The 15,940-nt window shown below is 37.9% G+C and overlaps 1 protein-coding gene across 2 annotated transcripts in view; it reads right to left on the bottom strand.

The window, feature by feature from the left end:
- GJD4 (gap junction protein delta 4) overlaps nucleotides 1-15,940 on the bottom strand; it is a 365,179-nt gene that overhangs the window by 109,382 nt on the left and 239,857 nt on the right. Inside the window, exons 1-2 of one of the 2 annotated variants that reach the window (XR_014580890.1) lie at nucleotides 2,871-4,148; nucleotides 2,672-2,764 (exon numbers count right to left, since the gene is read on the bottom strand). The gene's annotated coding sequence lies outside the window, so the exon portion shown is untranslated. Of the gene's footprint in view, nucleotides 1-2,671 lie in introns of those variants that run through there. The other variant, XR_014580889.1, reaches the window with a different exon arrangement.

Genomic DNA, 15,940 nt, shown 5'->3' with positions numbered 1-15,940 from the left:
CCATTGACAGACATGAGACAACTGCTGGGATTTAACACCCCCCACCCTGCAATGGCTGATCCTGCTTTACAAGCTTGCGGCCAGGTCCCCTTGCTCTGCTTTGCCTGCACACATATCATAACCCTGGGTTCAGGATTATGCGGGAGAGATTCCCTGTCTGCAGCCATGGTTGCTCAGCCCTGGCAGAGAGCCAGGCATCATACCCAGGTGACTGCTTAGAAATAACCTGAGCTCTCTGAAACTCTCCCAGGTAAGATCATCCTGCAGGCAATAGAACTGGGCTACTCACCCAACGTACACAGAATAAATGCCAATTATTCATTTCTTTATAAGGCAGTACTGAGATTGTGTTACACAAGAGGCAGGGAACTTGTCATTTTTTCAGTTTCTCAAAGTACAATAGGAGCAATCCCCATAAGTGCAGAGAATGATGACAGATGAGTAACCAAAACCAGGAGATTTTTGTTGTTTCAGGAAGATCTCTGGAAATGCTTTCTCTAGCTTTAAGAGCATAGGTTGTTCTTACTCTTTCTCAATAAATACTTGTCTCTTATGTTTTCCAGGAGCATCACCAGAGAGGAACTCTGTCCTCTGCTGCTTACCATTCATTTGGTAGCAATCAGAAGTTCTCTTCACTCTTCTCCCTTTTTCTTCTGAAATTCAGCTCAATATAGAGTATATTTACATAACAAGACTCCCCATTTCTGCAGCTGAAGGAAAAGTGCATCGCGGAGGATTGGGCAGCTAAAAGGACTCAGAAATAGACTGTACCTGTCTGGATATAGTGTGTGGGTTAATAGATTGCCCTCAGATGAGAGCCTGTGTACTGATCAGGTGCCTTGGCAACCAAAGGGCACTACACAGCCATTGGGGTGAGCCCCTTCGCAGGCAAGGGAGATAGGAGAGTTTCAAATTCATTTCCTGTAATGCCAGGATGTCCTTTCACCTTGGTCAGCTGAAAGACAGCTGGGATCTTTAGATGGTCTTCCTCACCCAAGATCTACTCATAATGAACCTTTTTTGCATCTTGCATTTCACAGATTCTCCAAATGAAGGAGAAAGATTTCTGCCCTAACACTCATGGTTTTATGAAAGAAGTAATCGTGGTTTTATGAGGAGGGGAGGGGAGGGGAGGGGAGAAATGTCAAGAGACTCAGGAAATGCAATGTGTGGTGTTCATAAGTCTTAAAATAAAATAATTCAGACATTTAAAGACTGTGCCATCTTGCTTCTCAATTATGCACCCTGTCCTAAATTTGCAATATCTGCTATCCTTGATCTTTGCTCTTAAATCTCCATGAAGCAATGCAAAGATGGAAGCTGCTCTACTTCTGTGCCTTCACTCCCTTCAAGTTTATCCTTCTTCCCTTACTATTACTTCTCTTTGGTTTGGTACCTTTATTTTCTAATTCTCCTTGCTCTCTTCTTCACCTCCCTACTCCTCCCCAGTCACTTTCAGTCCTGTCCACAGGTCTCTGTTCTTTTAAACTCTTCACATTTACATCACTCGTCTCTCCCCTTGTCTCCTCTGTTCTGCTCCGTGTAGGTCACCTGCACTTCGTTGTTCCACAACAGCAATTTTAACTGCTAGATCAGAGGACATCAGATTATATTTCACATTGATTGTAGCATGATGCTATATCTCACAGAGACCTGAGGACCTCTGTTATACATACAGGCTTGAACTATTAATGCACATTTTTGTTCTGGTCTACTCTAAGGGGAAAATAAGTTAAAAAGGAGTAATTATAATGTGTCAAGGAAACAATTAAATGTGAGATGAAGAAAGTGGAAGGGACAGACAGGAATAGAATATCTTGATATCAGAAAAGAAAACTAAAATAGATTTTATAAGACTGTCTTTAAACTGTGGTAAAATAATTGTAGAGGGAAAAAAAAAACAGCTAAAGGAAAGAAACAAAGTGACAGAAGAAAAAGACAACAATGGATTTATTTTTTTTTACAAGAGAAAAGAAAAAAAAAAGAGGAGTATTAAGAAAGGATTCTCCATATCATCCCTGTAATACTTTGAAAGGAAGCAATCTGGTACAGAGCCAGCAATACCAATATCACAATGACTTGGCACAGAGGATTAGATCAGATGGAGATAAGAGAAGGAAAGATAAAAAATTTAGTGTGCAGATAAGAAGACAGAAATGAAAGCACATAGAGATCTAGGCCTAGTACTGATTTTATGGCATGATAAAGCTTGAATTTGTCAGCCATTATTCTAAAATAGGGATGGGGTTTCTTCCTCTTAGTGACTTTTGGGAGCCAGCTACTACAGTGTTAGTTTCAGAACACTCCTAAAAGCTACGATACAGTAGCCGCCTAATCCTGACCAATGTTCATTGAAATCAGATGTTTTTCCACTGGCTTCTAAAGGAACCAGATTGAACCCTAAAAGAAAGTAATTTGTGGTAATGGTAGTACTGCTGGCTGCATACTTTGCAGGGAAACTTTTTTCATAGAATGGTGATTCATCAGAACAGATTTTTTTCTGCAGCAACACTGAATATTGAAAAGGTGGCATTTCCACAATGAAAAAAGAAAATAATAGGTTAAGGTTAATACGTTAATCTTAATTGGTTAAGACAAGTGACCATTGATTTCATTCATCCAAGCTCAGCACCTGCCTGACTGCTTAAAACAATATTCACCTCATACTCACCGGATCAGGAGCTTGAATCTTCATTTTCCACATTTAGGTATGTCCAGGTAAAGGTTCTTGCAACCTTGCTTCACAAACTCGAAAGAACAGCCGCTTCAGGTCAGGAAGAATGAAAAAAGAAAACGGGACAAATAACCTATGGTTGTATCTGGACAGATTTCTGGGGGTAAATATAGGAAAAAACTTGCTGTACTGGTACCTCCTGAACTCTAATGGTGGGTGAAGGTGCAGGGTATTCACTGCTTGTTCAGATGTGCTGTTCCTGTTTCAAACCATGTGCTTATATGGTCACATCTTTGTCATGAGAGGAAATATTCTCAAGATGTGTGTTTTTTCCCTTCTCTGATTTGTCTTGGCACGAATACTAAAACCACCTCATTACAAATATTTTGCTTACTCACATTTTCCATTGAATGTGTATCTGGACTTTCCCCTATTATATGAATGGGTGCATGCAAGCTAACAGCACTTCTTTCTGGCTAGAGGAGTATCGCAAAATAAAATAATCTTATCTAATGACTAAGCTGCCTGACCTTGTGACTGTAGTAATGCCAGAAGCATGGCTATTTTTTAAAGACACATTTTCTCATCTTTTCAGTGGAGTGTTGTGGTAGATGTGACAAAGAAAAACCAAGAGGAGGAAGCTCTCCATTTGACTACAGTCAGGAAGGCATGGGGGATCGTAGGCTTCCCCACAGTGTTTTGCAACCCTGCTCTTAGAGGATCACCTCTAGATAGAGCAGTTAAGTTCAGTCTCTGTGCTCATTAACTCTGTGACCCCTCTGCTGAGGAAGTATTTAGGGAGTACTTGCTCTAGCAACACAAACCATGGACCAAAACCCTCCTTCGCTTCAGTTTCAGCTGACCTGTAAGCAGTAGGTTGCTGTTCCTTAGCGGTGAGTTAAAATACCAAGGGCAACAAATTTAAGGCTTCTGAGCTCACAAGGAGCTGGTGCTGCGGGTATTTCCCATGAAGGGCTGCACAGCTTAAGTCTCCTTGGCCTCAGTGGTGAAGGACTGTGCTGCTCACCAGCAGGGCTAAGCTTGGAAAGCAAAGGTGTCTGTTTTGTGAGCAAAGGGCACACAGGGCACTTCTGCACCTTGCCTGTAGCATGAGCTCCTTCCCAAGGTTTGATAATGTCATGAAACCCTTCCTGAAAGGACCCATTAGTTAACATTTACACATTTTTAACTGCAAAATACTGTCTCGTTAAGTGAGCTAATATTTCAGTTGCTCATTTGCTCTCCCTGAGTGGGAAGGTGTGTTGCATGTGGGGTCTCAATTGCAGCAAAGGATATGACAAGCAAATGATACCTTCCCCCAACCCACAAATCCAAAATTCTGTTTCAGTGAGGAAATGCTATGCTCTTTTTTTTTTTTTTTTTAAGACAAACACTTGACCAATAGCTTCATCCTGCCAACCCACTTCTCTTTTTTCAGCAATAAAATATACTCAGCATTTTCATTTAACAGGAATACATTCTGAGGGAAAAAAAAAAAAAAACGAATAGAAAGAATTATGTTGATCAACTTTTTGTTGATGTTGTTTTTCCTCATGTAAATACACATATCTTCAAGAAAAGTAGAGGGAAAAAACAGTTTGGACTTCAAGTCCATTGTGTGACATGGACAATGGTGTCACTGACAGAGCTGGGGGGGGGGGACAGCTCCACTTTGAATTGATTCTCAGTGAGTCAGTTAAATTCTTTTAGCATATATTCAACATATACAGCCATGCCAGACCACCCAAACTGAAATCGGTCAATATAAATATAATATTGTATGGATGTGAACATGGATTTTTTTATAAAAGCATGCCATGGATTATGGATATTTTTCTTAATCCAAATCCAGCATTTTCTGTGGATTACATATTCTACCTTCCTTTTACTAAAACCAAACATGGAACCTAAACTCTCCAAAAATCGCAAATTATCAAAAAATACTCAAAGAGCAAGAAGTTCTGAGGCAAATGTATCACACACACACCAATATAATAATTCCTGGAAAAATTTACAAAACAATTCTCCAAAAGTACCTCATGCTCCCTATAACTGGCTAATAAAATAAAATAAAATAAAATAAAATAAAATAAAATAAAATAAAATAAAATAAAATAAACAGTGAAGTGATAACATTCCCTTTGCCACTGGACGTGGTTCATGAACTATGGTTCAAATTTTGCACTACTAGAAACAAGTGTTATTCTGCTAACTTCATTATATACTGTCAAAGATTTGGGCCAAACATGTTAGAAATTATTGCATTTCTGATCAAAACTTCTCCTTATGTTAGAGAAATATAAAATATTTTTGTGTGAATAAGTGCAAGTATTATGCCATGTAAAAATAGCCTTACTTGTTTTCTGGTACAGAAGGAGTTAAGTCAGGACCAAAAATGAATAAATCTCTGAATCAGAGAAGTATTTTTGGAGACATTGCTTTGCAAAGGGGAAAACTTGCTTGGTTTTTGTTTAAACTAACACCAGTGTTGCATTGACATGTCTGGATTAGATTTCCAATGCATTTTCCAACCTGTTGGACACCTTCCACAAATTATAAAAAGACGCCACAAACAGAAGTGAAGAGAAAGAAAATGTTACTTTTGTGCACAAATTTCTCCTTAGGGGTTTATAAAAAGGGTCAGTACACATTTTTGTGTAAAGATATGGGACAAATTTATTACAACAGAGAGGAGCAGTAAAAGCAAATTTATTATCATTTTTATCATTCCTGGCAGCTCTTCCAGCAGACAGTCCAGGTCCATGAACTGTGTAAGGCTTTTCTGTGGCTCAGAGCTTCCACATTTGAGCAGGTCTGGGAAGCAAAATTTACTGTTCCAAAGTGGTCTAAAGGAATTGGCCATCTCTTCTACCATACACTGTGTTCCTGCACACAAAATCTTAGAAAGAGAGGATCTGGGGGAGGTTTGTTTTTTTCCAGAAGCAAAATAAATTTACTAATGATTTTAACTGAAAAAGTAGATAATTTGTTGTGATGATTTTTCAACTGTTAGCTGCATCTCCTCAGATTGAAGGTTATTTTCCTATTTGTTAACTATGGATCGTTTTTATTCACTGCCAAAGACATTACAGCTCACTTGTCTGAGGACAGGTGTTGGGAGATAACAGCAGTTTCACAAAAGAAAAGCAGAATTCTCCAAGTCAATCATGGTTCCAGAAGAGGAAAGCCCAGCAATTCACACTGTTGTAGCACAGCATTCCTGCAATATTTTCTTCACCTTCAAAACAAGACGGTCACCCACTCTCTAAGAACTAAAGAAACAGCTTCAGTTCTTGAAATGAGAAAAAATCCAGGGGAAAAAATAATAATAGTAATTAAAAAAAAATATATCCATTACAATTATTATTCCCAATCTGATCTGCAGGTATTTGTGTGTGATCTATTCCTTCTGGGTGTAACGGAAAACATGTCACAGTGAGTATGGGAGATTGTATGACTGAATTATTATGCAGATCATGAGTAAGGGGTTTCAATAAGAGTCTAAAATATATTCCTACTAAAAAAGAATATCTGTCTAAAATCAGAACTGTTTCCATAACCGATCAGTGAATTCAGTCTGTGTTTCCATTGACTGGGCATTCTGACCAAATTCTGCCCTTTCACTTGGAGTATAAGTCTTACTTGCCCTTTAATGTTAAGTGACATTGTTCCATTTCAGTTTCAGTGTTTCTGAAGAGTCACCAAGGATTGCCCAGCAGATCCAAACAATCCTACTTCATACTTCCCTGGTGGAAGTGTCATTCCAATCACTTTCCTTCCCAGAGCCACAGGGAATGAACACCATCACTTGGGACTTTAGTTACCTCGCACAGTAAGCCTACAGAGATACAAAAGTGCCCTAGAATCATACCGCTCCTTCCAAACTAGGAAAGATGCCTGCTTTCTGTCTTCTATGATTATCTCCAGTATTGTATCACCCCAAAGAGGTTGCCTGCTTGCACTAGATGATAATTAAACACCATAAATGGCAATCTCGTGCTCAAAAGTTCATACACTCCTGCCTTCTCCTGATCGCTTTGCTGGGACATTATCTCTGGAGATGCTTTCCTTCTTCAAAGAGCTCCTACATTTTCTACGTATCACTATTTTTCTGATATCAGTCTGCACATATCCCTTATTAGACTCACTGCTCTGGCATCATGTTGTTTACAAGGTACCATCTGATAGTGTTTTTAATCTACTGGTTCCAGGGACTCTGTCATAATCACAGTGACCTGGAAAATCCCCAGATGGTGAAGTAAGCTTGGAGGTTGCTAGTACTTGGTCACTTGGTGCTCAGATTCCAGATTCAGTCCACAGCTGAGAACTGAGGTGTCAGGTGATGCTTAAAAATGTGAATTTTAAACAAGTAGTTCTACAAGGAAGGGAATGATCATGATTAAATAACTAAATCTATAACTAAAATCCAACAATTCCAGGATTTACCCAAGACTCCTTAGCTTAAGTAATGCCTTTTGGTTGGCTTCAACCATCCTTGAATGTGTGGCTGTTTACAAAGTTTGTTACTCTATTCTCCAGCTCTCTTACCAAGAAGAAATGTATGGAATTGAATTGCTTTTGAGTTGAATCTTCATCAACACTGTCTCTTAGTGATCCGGGAATACAACCATAATTTAACATCATTGTTTTGCAGTTCTCTCTGAATTCAGAATCTTCTAAATCATCAAGAATTAATTAAACTCTTCTTTGTCAAAACAAAGACTACTGGAGTTCACTGAATCACACAAGTAAAATGCACTTAAAGACATGACACTGAAACCACTCCACTTATGCAATAGACAGTTGATGCTGGCAGGAAAATCAAAATGAGTCAGAGATGCCTAGATAGTATGGTATTTCTATTCCAGCTCTCAAACCACTTAGATCACAGGGGTCTTCTGTATCCGTAGCACTCACCAGCTTCAGAAAGCATTTGACTTTTCTCACTTCTAGTCAGCAAGTCCTTTTCCCTGAGGATGAAAGTGAAGACATAGTGCAGTACCTATCTGCAGTGTCATGCAGTAACAAATTGGACTTTGCTCACTTCCCTGTGCCTGAGAGGCATCCTAGGGGTGGCAGGCCTTGCATGAAGTTTTGGGGCAATAGAGCACTCCCCTGACAGAGGTGTGACCAAGACCACGCTTAATAATTTTGAAGCACATTTTACTCCTCCATCAGAAGACATCCTTTGGTAACAACTACCAGGTCTGTGAAGAAGAAAACAAGACCAAATAAGCAACAATGTCTATATCAAGGGTTAAGAAAGTCCATGAGCCAACTGATAAGTTTCTTTTGTACTTATCACCATGATTGCATATTAATGTATGCACTTGATATGCAGATAATTTATAGTAATATTTTTATATAAGCAAGCATAATGTCTTTAGAATAGCTTAAAATCTAGACCATATTCAGGCAACAGAGTAAACTGCCAAATTTGAAAGTTTTTTACTATCATTTCATGCATGGAAGGAAAGAAATCCCCCCTACAACTTGCTGAAAGCATTCAAGGAGAATCCTCATTCCTCTAACTAATTGCTATTTTTGTCAGAAATGTAAGCGTTTGTCATGGCACATCATAAATTACTGATAACATATCACCAGTGAACATTTGTAAGTGAGATAAATGCAGAAAGTATTTATACTGCTTCCATACCAATTAACACTCTGCCACCCTTCACCACCCAAGTTTGTTGGTATTTGAGTTATTTACAAACTGAAGCTGCTTGTCTTTAAATAATCTTTGCTGTTGTACAGTATTATTATCCCAGATGCACAGCAGAACTCCAGATCCAAGACAGTTATGAAATTCTCCCCCTGGCTCCCTCAAAAGGGGCCCTTGTTGATTTCTCAAGTACTTCAGCAGCCAGCGCCCACAGTTGCTTTATGGAAAGACATGAGTCATGCCCAATTCATTCATTTAAAATTCTCTCCAGCTCAATAACTTCTGGCAGGCATTCCAGCCCATTCTCTGGGTGTCAGTAACACAGGCTGATTTAGCTGGATGTTCTCTCTGGCTCGTTAAGTGGAGGAGCAGGATTATCATTACATTCCTATCAATCAGGTGCTGTTCACCAAAGATTAAAAATGAGCTAAGAAAGAAGTGGGGGGTTATTTTTCTAACACTGAAAAGCAATATGTTGTTTTTAACTGCAATAATATTGCTTTATACCAGCTGACCATTAAACCGGGCCTTGTACAGTAATTTATTGGAAATAAGGGAATTTTTCAGGCACAGTTTCAGTAAGCACAAACAATTTCTGAACTATTCTAACCTAGGGTCACTCAAATCGATCCTTGAACTTGTATGCCAAGAACTCCCCCTCCTGTAGCAAACTCAGAGAACCTGTCAACTGACATTGCCTGAGACTGCTTTTTGGAAAGGTAAGTCTATGTCCTCCAGCAACCACATTGCCTCTTACAACTTCCTTAGTACACACTTGGCTTCTCCAGAGAAATGCCAGGCATTGAACAGGCATTGAACTGGGCTTTTAATGTTCTAGCACTACTGCCCTTTGGCAGTGGAAGAATTGAATCCATGTCCACAAGACTGCAGATTGGACTGTCTTAAAAAGTCCCCTGGAGATAAAGGCATGGCAGACCAGCCAGGAACTGAAAAATTGAGTGAACCCTGTTTCCATATCCCCACTGTCATCCTGCCACTACCATATCGTAAAACCATGCACTGATCCAAGGGACATCAGAAGAGGACGTCTGAAGATGAGGAGACATCTGAAAGGGGAGAAGAGGGCAAGCCAGAGCCATTTGATCTGATCCCGCTCCCACTGAAATAATTTTTCTATTCTGTTCACAATACAAATTGAACTAATTCAAAACTATTCTATCTCCTATCGTCTGTTGTAGCAAAATGCTGTAATTCACCACCATCTTCTACACAGAGAAATATATAAAGATGGCATTCATACAAATGGCATGCCTTCAAATTTTCACAGCCTTTGAGACATTGTGTCCTAAAGTGCTTTCTCAGATCCAGGGACAGGGAAAGTTTTGACACTAATTTGAATATATTAATAACAACATTACTAAGGCTGTGGAAAAAATACATAAGCTGCATTTTTATTGTACTTTTGGTTTTCCAATGCCTCTAATCATCAGTAGGCTAAAAATTTTTAATGGCCCAGACAAACATCAAGCACAAGATAATGTCCAACTCTTGAAATGCAAGACAGACTTTTAGGTTATTTTGTAAGATGTGCATATTTTTACAGTAATAGTATTAAATATAGAGAAAGAGTAGTGAGTTACCTGATCCTCTTTTATTAATTATTTTCAAAAATTACAATGCCATTTAGGATGGTCTTACAACCCTACAGAGCTCGCAGAACACACATCTGACCTGGAGCCTTACTTAGCATAGCCATTTAACCGAACTTGCTTTTGATAATTTGTCAGCCGCACTTTTGTTCTTGTTGTTAATATAAGGCAGCATTTGGAAATATGTAATTAAAGTTTGTTCAAGTGAAAGCAAAACTACTTTTTCAAAATTTTCAGTTCAGCCCCTTCAGCACCTTTTACCTGGGATTCGTTACGCCAATCTGTAGCAACTCAGAAACTGGGTGCTTCACCTAAGCTAAGCATCTCTTCTCACTTTGTTTCCAGTGAAAAGACACAGTCACTCTACCTCAAGCTTACACTTCACTTCCAGATCTTGTATTCTTTCTTTGACAACACAATCAGAGAAGGTTTCCAGTGCATCACAAGACACCTGTGATTAACAACCTCAACAAAGGTAAATGTGAGCTGGGACTTAGCTCTATTTGTTGGTAGAAAGAATCAGCCATTTAAATACCAATGTTTCCTTCTAAAATTTCATTACTTTTTGTTTACTGTAGTTTTCACATATTCATATCAGACACTGCACAGCTAAGACACATCTTTTCTGAAGAAAAAAAGGTATCCCCTTAAAAGGTACTCTTAAAAGGTATCCAGCAATACACTTCCAAAGAGCAAGAACGCATTGCTCTGGGTAGAATGGAGTAACCTTGTATAGAAACACCAACATCTGAGGTATGTACTTGTCTGTAACCCATTTCAACCAAAATGGAGCTTCCTGTCTTCACAAGAGTCACTTTGGAGATTCATTTATGGCATTTGCATGGCAACAATGATGCTGCACCTCGGGTTATTGTTCAGGTAGAGATAATGCATAATCAGTAATTGATACTAAATAGTGTTTTCTATTAAGCACTGGCTTCCTCATTGATTGTTTCTTATGAATATATGCCATTGATTACTCTGCCACCACTCAGATCAGTTTGCAGATTTTGCTTGGTATTATACAGGTGTTAACACTGCCTAAGAATCAGAGCATTACAAATTAGGAAATCCTAATTTGTGGTATGATTTTGATTACTATTGATTTTGGTTTTAATTTTCCTCCTTTCAGAAACATGGGTATGCAGTTTGGGCGTGGGTGCATTACAAAAGGCAGGGGAGAAATATCAGTAGTGAGCATTCCTTCTGTACTTTCTCAAGGATGAACTCAAATAGATTGTTTGGAGGAAGGTTAATGAATTTAGATCAGGGCTCACAACAGCTGCCAGCAGATGGGGAGAGGCTGGGGGAAGCAATCTGCCCGAGGTAAAGAGAGGCTCAGAGAGGAGCAGGAAAGCACATGCTGAGAATGCTGCCTTCTTGACAGGTCAAGTAAAGTGCAATTTATGAGATCAATAAACAGGCCTGCCATTATTATGGATTAACCAGGCTTTTCTTCATTTAGAGACTTCTTCAGTACTGGCGAAAATGCCTAGGATTCTTGGACTTTCTGAAATAAGCTGTCTTGGGGAAAAGTTACAGGGAAAGGTGGAAAAGAGGTACAGAGAATCACCACAGATATTCAGTTTTCTCTGCCCTCTGCCTCATTAAAATATTCCTGTATCTACACCTGGACTGGATAAGAAGTTTCACCTTTTTTTTTTTTTTACTTAACTCCTTCATCACCACAAAACTCCTAATGTGACCAGTCCACAAACAAAACTAATCACAGCCCTGCTTTTTTATCCTTAGAGAATAAGAATTTTCCTTACAACCTCTGCATTAATTTCTGTCCCACCTAACATGTAGACATGTGTCAGCCTGTTCAGCTCTACACTGAAATGACTAAACAGACCAAAATGACTAAATGCATCTTTATTTTTTATTGTGTTGTGCTCTCCCTCAGGTCTTCTATTGTCTGCTTGGGACCCTGGTGCAAACAGTTAACACACCCTGTTGGAGATGAAGTCATGCTCCTTGGCAAGCTTAGAATATGGTAGTACTGAAATTCATGGAGCAATAACAGTGTTGATCAGCCAAATTATGAACACATAGCAAATTCCACTATAGTATGTGATAACATGATATTAAAGTTCATAGGAGGAGAGAGCCTATCTTCATTGAAAAGTAACATAGAGGGAGGTGAAACCCCTTATCAATAAAATTACAAACTTAAGGTAACAGCCTATCTCATGTTCTATATTTCTGAAATAACACAATTCACACAGCATCAGACCTGACTGAAGTTTATAAGAGCTACAATAATATTAATAATAAGGAATCTTATTACTGAACTTTTTAAAATGTGTTCTCACTTGAAAAATAAAATAATAAGGCTGCCTTGCTTAAAGCAAACCAGAACAACGTAGATTTGGAGAATTGGTATTACCAGCAAAAAAATAAATAATAATAATAATAATAAAGCAATAAATAAATAAATAAATATAAACAGCTGCTCTTGCTGCTGGGTAGGGCAAGGTATGAACCTTGTGACAGTGTTTGATTAAAAATCTGACAAAAACATATTTCTTGTGAATGTTTTATATAAAAAAAAAATCTCTAGACCGTATCATATATGTATGTATATATTTATATACACAATTCTGTGTTCCAAGATTCTTGTGTGTATTTATAGGGAAAATTCTGCTACCTGAAAAGTAAGAGAAAGAGAAGGAAACAATATGTAAATGTCGGTAAATATTTTTACAGTTATTTTAAGTAACTCATCTGTGTTGCTGAAATGCTAATTATTTGTTTAAGCAAAATGAAAAAATTGTAATGTATTTAATGAAATAAATTCCAGTTTCAAAAAAGACTAAGATCACAAACACCATCTGGCTTGTCCTGTTCAGGTACATTATTCATTCACTTTTATCCTAATTTATCCAAGAGATCAGATGCCACCATAATCTGAGTATAACTGTGAGTATGTAAGTATTTTTGTGTATTTGTATCCTTTCACAAGTGTCACTATGAGTACTGTGCCTATCTTGTGGCCTATGCAGTTCTTTATTTTGGGCCCTTCTCCTGTGTTAGAGCTTCAGCAGACCAAAAGCCATTAAAATAAAATACACAATTTCAAAGAGTCACACAGTTTTAAGATATGTTTTATTCAGTATTTGCTTGCTATTTATTTTTTTTTTACAATGGTAGGCATGTAGACTACTACAGACACTAGAAGATGTTGGAAGAAGGCTTCCAAACTCACAGCCAAGTGTACTACTTTTATTCTTCTTACAATCGTAGCCCCAAGACCCCTGCCTTCACACACTGATAGTCCCATACCTGTGATTTCAGGTAACTATCTTCCTTGTCAACTGCAATATTACATTTCCTATTCTCCCCACAGAGAACCTCTACCCAAATGTCTTTCCACACCTCAAAGACCAACCTGGTGTTCTCTAGTTCCTCATCACAGCTCTACTTTTTCCCCAAATACAGAATCCCAGTATTCATGACTCATCTGGGAAGGAAGAATTTTGGACAAGACTGAATACATAGAACACAGGAGACTCAAAAGGATTTCTGTTCCCAGTCAGGTATGATTAATCATTATTTAGACAGTTCTCCAGTGCTGGAGGTGCAAAGGAAGAATATCCAGGCAGATTTGAGACAGTTTTAATCTTATCTCAGTGTTGTAGCAACGGTACAGTGACATAAATTTGAAGGTATGCTTGCCACCAGCTAAAGGTCTACGGTCACAGTGGCTACGACATCCTTATTTCGGTGACGAAGTGATAGGAAAACTAACTCATACACATTCTGCATCATGTTCTGTTTGTGATGTGTTTTTGTTTCACAAAACATGGTTTTCAGACACAGTGGTGACTTCAAGTCACTTAATCTTTCTGCAGACTAATTTCTGCATTATACTACTTAGTGTATGCTATCGTGCATTCAGAACAGCTACATACCTATGCAGATATTTAAGTTATCTTTGGTTTTAGCACAGAAATAATTGCAGCAATACAGTGCTCAGCAGGGTGGTAAAAGCTGCCTGAGAACCGGGTAACTATTCTGAGCTATTTGCCTGTCCTGAATCCCAGATCACTACACCTGCTACAAGTATCCAAGCAAGATAATTACTGCAAGGGAGATAGATTCTGTATGATGCACAGTTTATAAGATTATTGTAAAACAGGGGAAAAAAAAAAAAAAAAAGCTTCTATTCCTCAAAATATTTCCCAGGGGAAAAAAAAAACCTATATATATATATATATATATATATATTATGACCAGTAATGAGAAAAAAAAATACATTGTCAAAATTAACACTAGTCTAGTCATAAGCCTAGTGGACTTGTGTATCTTGCAGTCTTAAAAATTGAAGTTAAATGTCTTTGCTATAAATTCCTCCTGTCAGGTGTCAGGTCACTCAACAGTAAACTCAAGTGTAGCTGCAGCAAGTTACTGTGTCATCTTAGAGATAGGAAAGGAATATGAGGAAAAAAAAAAATGAAGCCCTTTAAAAAAATAATAATAATGCAGTCTAAATAATGCACTACCTATGCTGGCACATTGTATCTTTCGGGGTGGGCAGGGGAAGTGTTGTATTTTGGTTTGGTTTGGTTTATTTCTGCTCTCTTCTGTGGAGTTATCTTTAATGATGAGTCATTTGAAAATCACATTGCTTCAAGTGCAGAAAAAATGATCTCTCAGTTATGAGCGTTTTCCCAAGTGGTAGACAGTGTTGCTGTTAGTTATTTGCGCATATGTTTTACAACAAGATTTTCTCTGTTAGGCCGAGGGCTACAGGCCTGTTTGTTCTTCACATTATAAAGCCAAAGCTCTTCTATGAATGAGCTTATAACTATTTCGTTTCAAGAGCTAATGAATGGTGAGGAGACAGTGGGTGGTGTAAGAAGAATTTGACTATCCATCTAAATATGCAACAATGTCCATCTAATACATTCTTGTATTATCTATTTAGGCTCTTACTTCAAACTACCTTCCAAAAATCATTTCATTTCACTGCGTGTACTTTCACTAGTTTGTGGATTTTGGAACTGAGGAAAAACAGTCAAGAGAAACTGTGGAATTTCAGAGCAGCCAGGAATCCTGTCAGATCTAAAACTTGCTGTTCCAAGTTGTCTTGCAGCACTTAGATGCTAATGAACAGGAAATAGCTAGTTGTCACAAACTGCTACACTACTAGAACAATCACTATGAAAGAGTCTGCTTGCTATGTTGTTAGATAGCAAAAAGGTCTGAGAGCTAGAAAGCTAGAGACCCATTCCACTCTTTTCCGCTATTGTTTTACTCTGCACTTTGTTTCAGCATTTTCAAAATGAAATCTTTCAGTTTCAATATTAGAAATTATTTTTCATTTCATTATTAAGCTGAATTTTTAATGGGGTTAAAGAAGCATGGGGAAAAATGTCAATGTTTCATTTAATCCAAAACACTTTTCACCAGTTTGATGTTATGTCCTTTTATGGAGAAGAGCTATAAAGATCTGTTATACAAACAAAAAACTTACTAATGGCTGCAAATAAATGTGGAATTTGAATTAACTAAATACAAATAAGTAATGATTGTTATGAATTAAAGAATAAAACAAAGAATTTTCAAAAGTTTGTTACACAATCCATAGACAAAACTACAGCTAAAAACTCTGAGGACTGTCTTTATTGATCTACTTTATTGCACTTCTAGAAGCTATGATGAGTAAAGTTTCCCATCTAAGGGTTTGTTTGTTTGTTTTCAATGTTTTTCCATGGTTATTGAAATCTACAATTATGGATACTCTGCTTCTTTCATATCCAAAATCTTTTTACGATGAATAGCCTACAAAATATGAGATTAAAAGTTCCTCACCAGCAGAGAAGAATATTCCTCCTGGCTTCACCTCTTTTCAGGAATTTGAAAGTTCACTATTCAGTCTAAAGCTATTTGATAGGATCCGTCAATACCACAAAATGCATCTCTGGAGTGAGATTCACCCATCTGAAGAAAGGGATCCAAAGCAGATTATCTAAATTACCCTCCTCT

Source organism: Anser anser, assembly GCF_964211835.1.
Source record: "Anser anser genome assembly, chromosome: 2".
Lineage (NCBI taxonomy): Eukaryota > Metazoa > Chordata > Aves > Anseriformes > Anatidae > Anser > Anser anser.
Note: the sequence above shows the minus strand (reverse complement) of the source record. Positions and strands in the feature narration are given on the sequence as shown.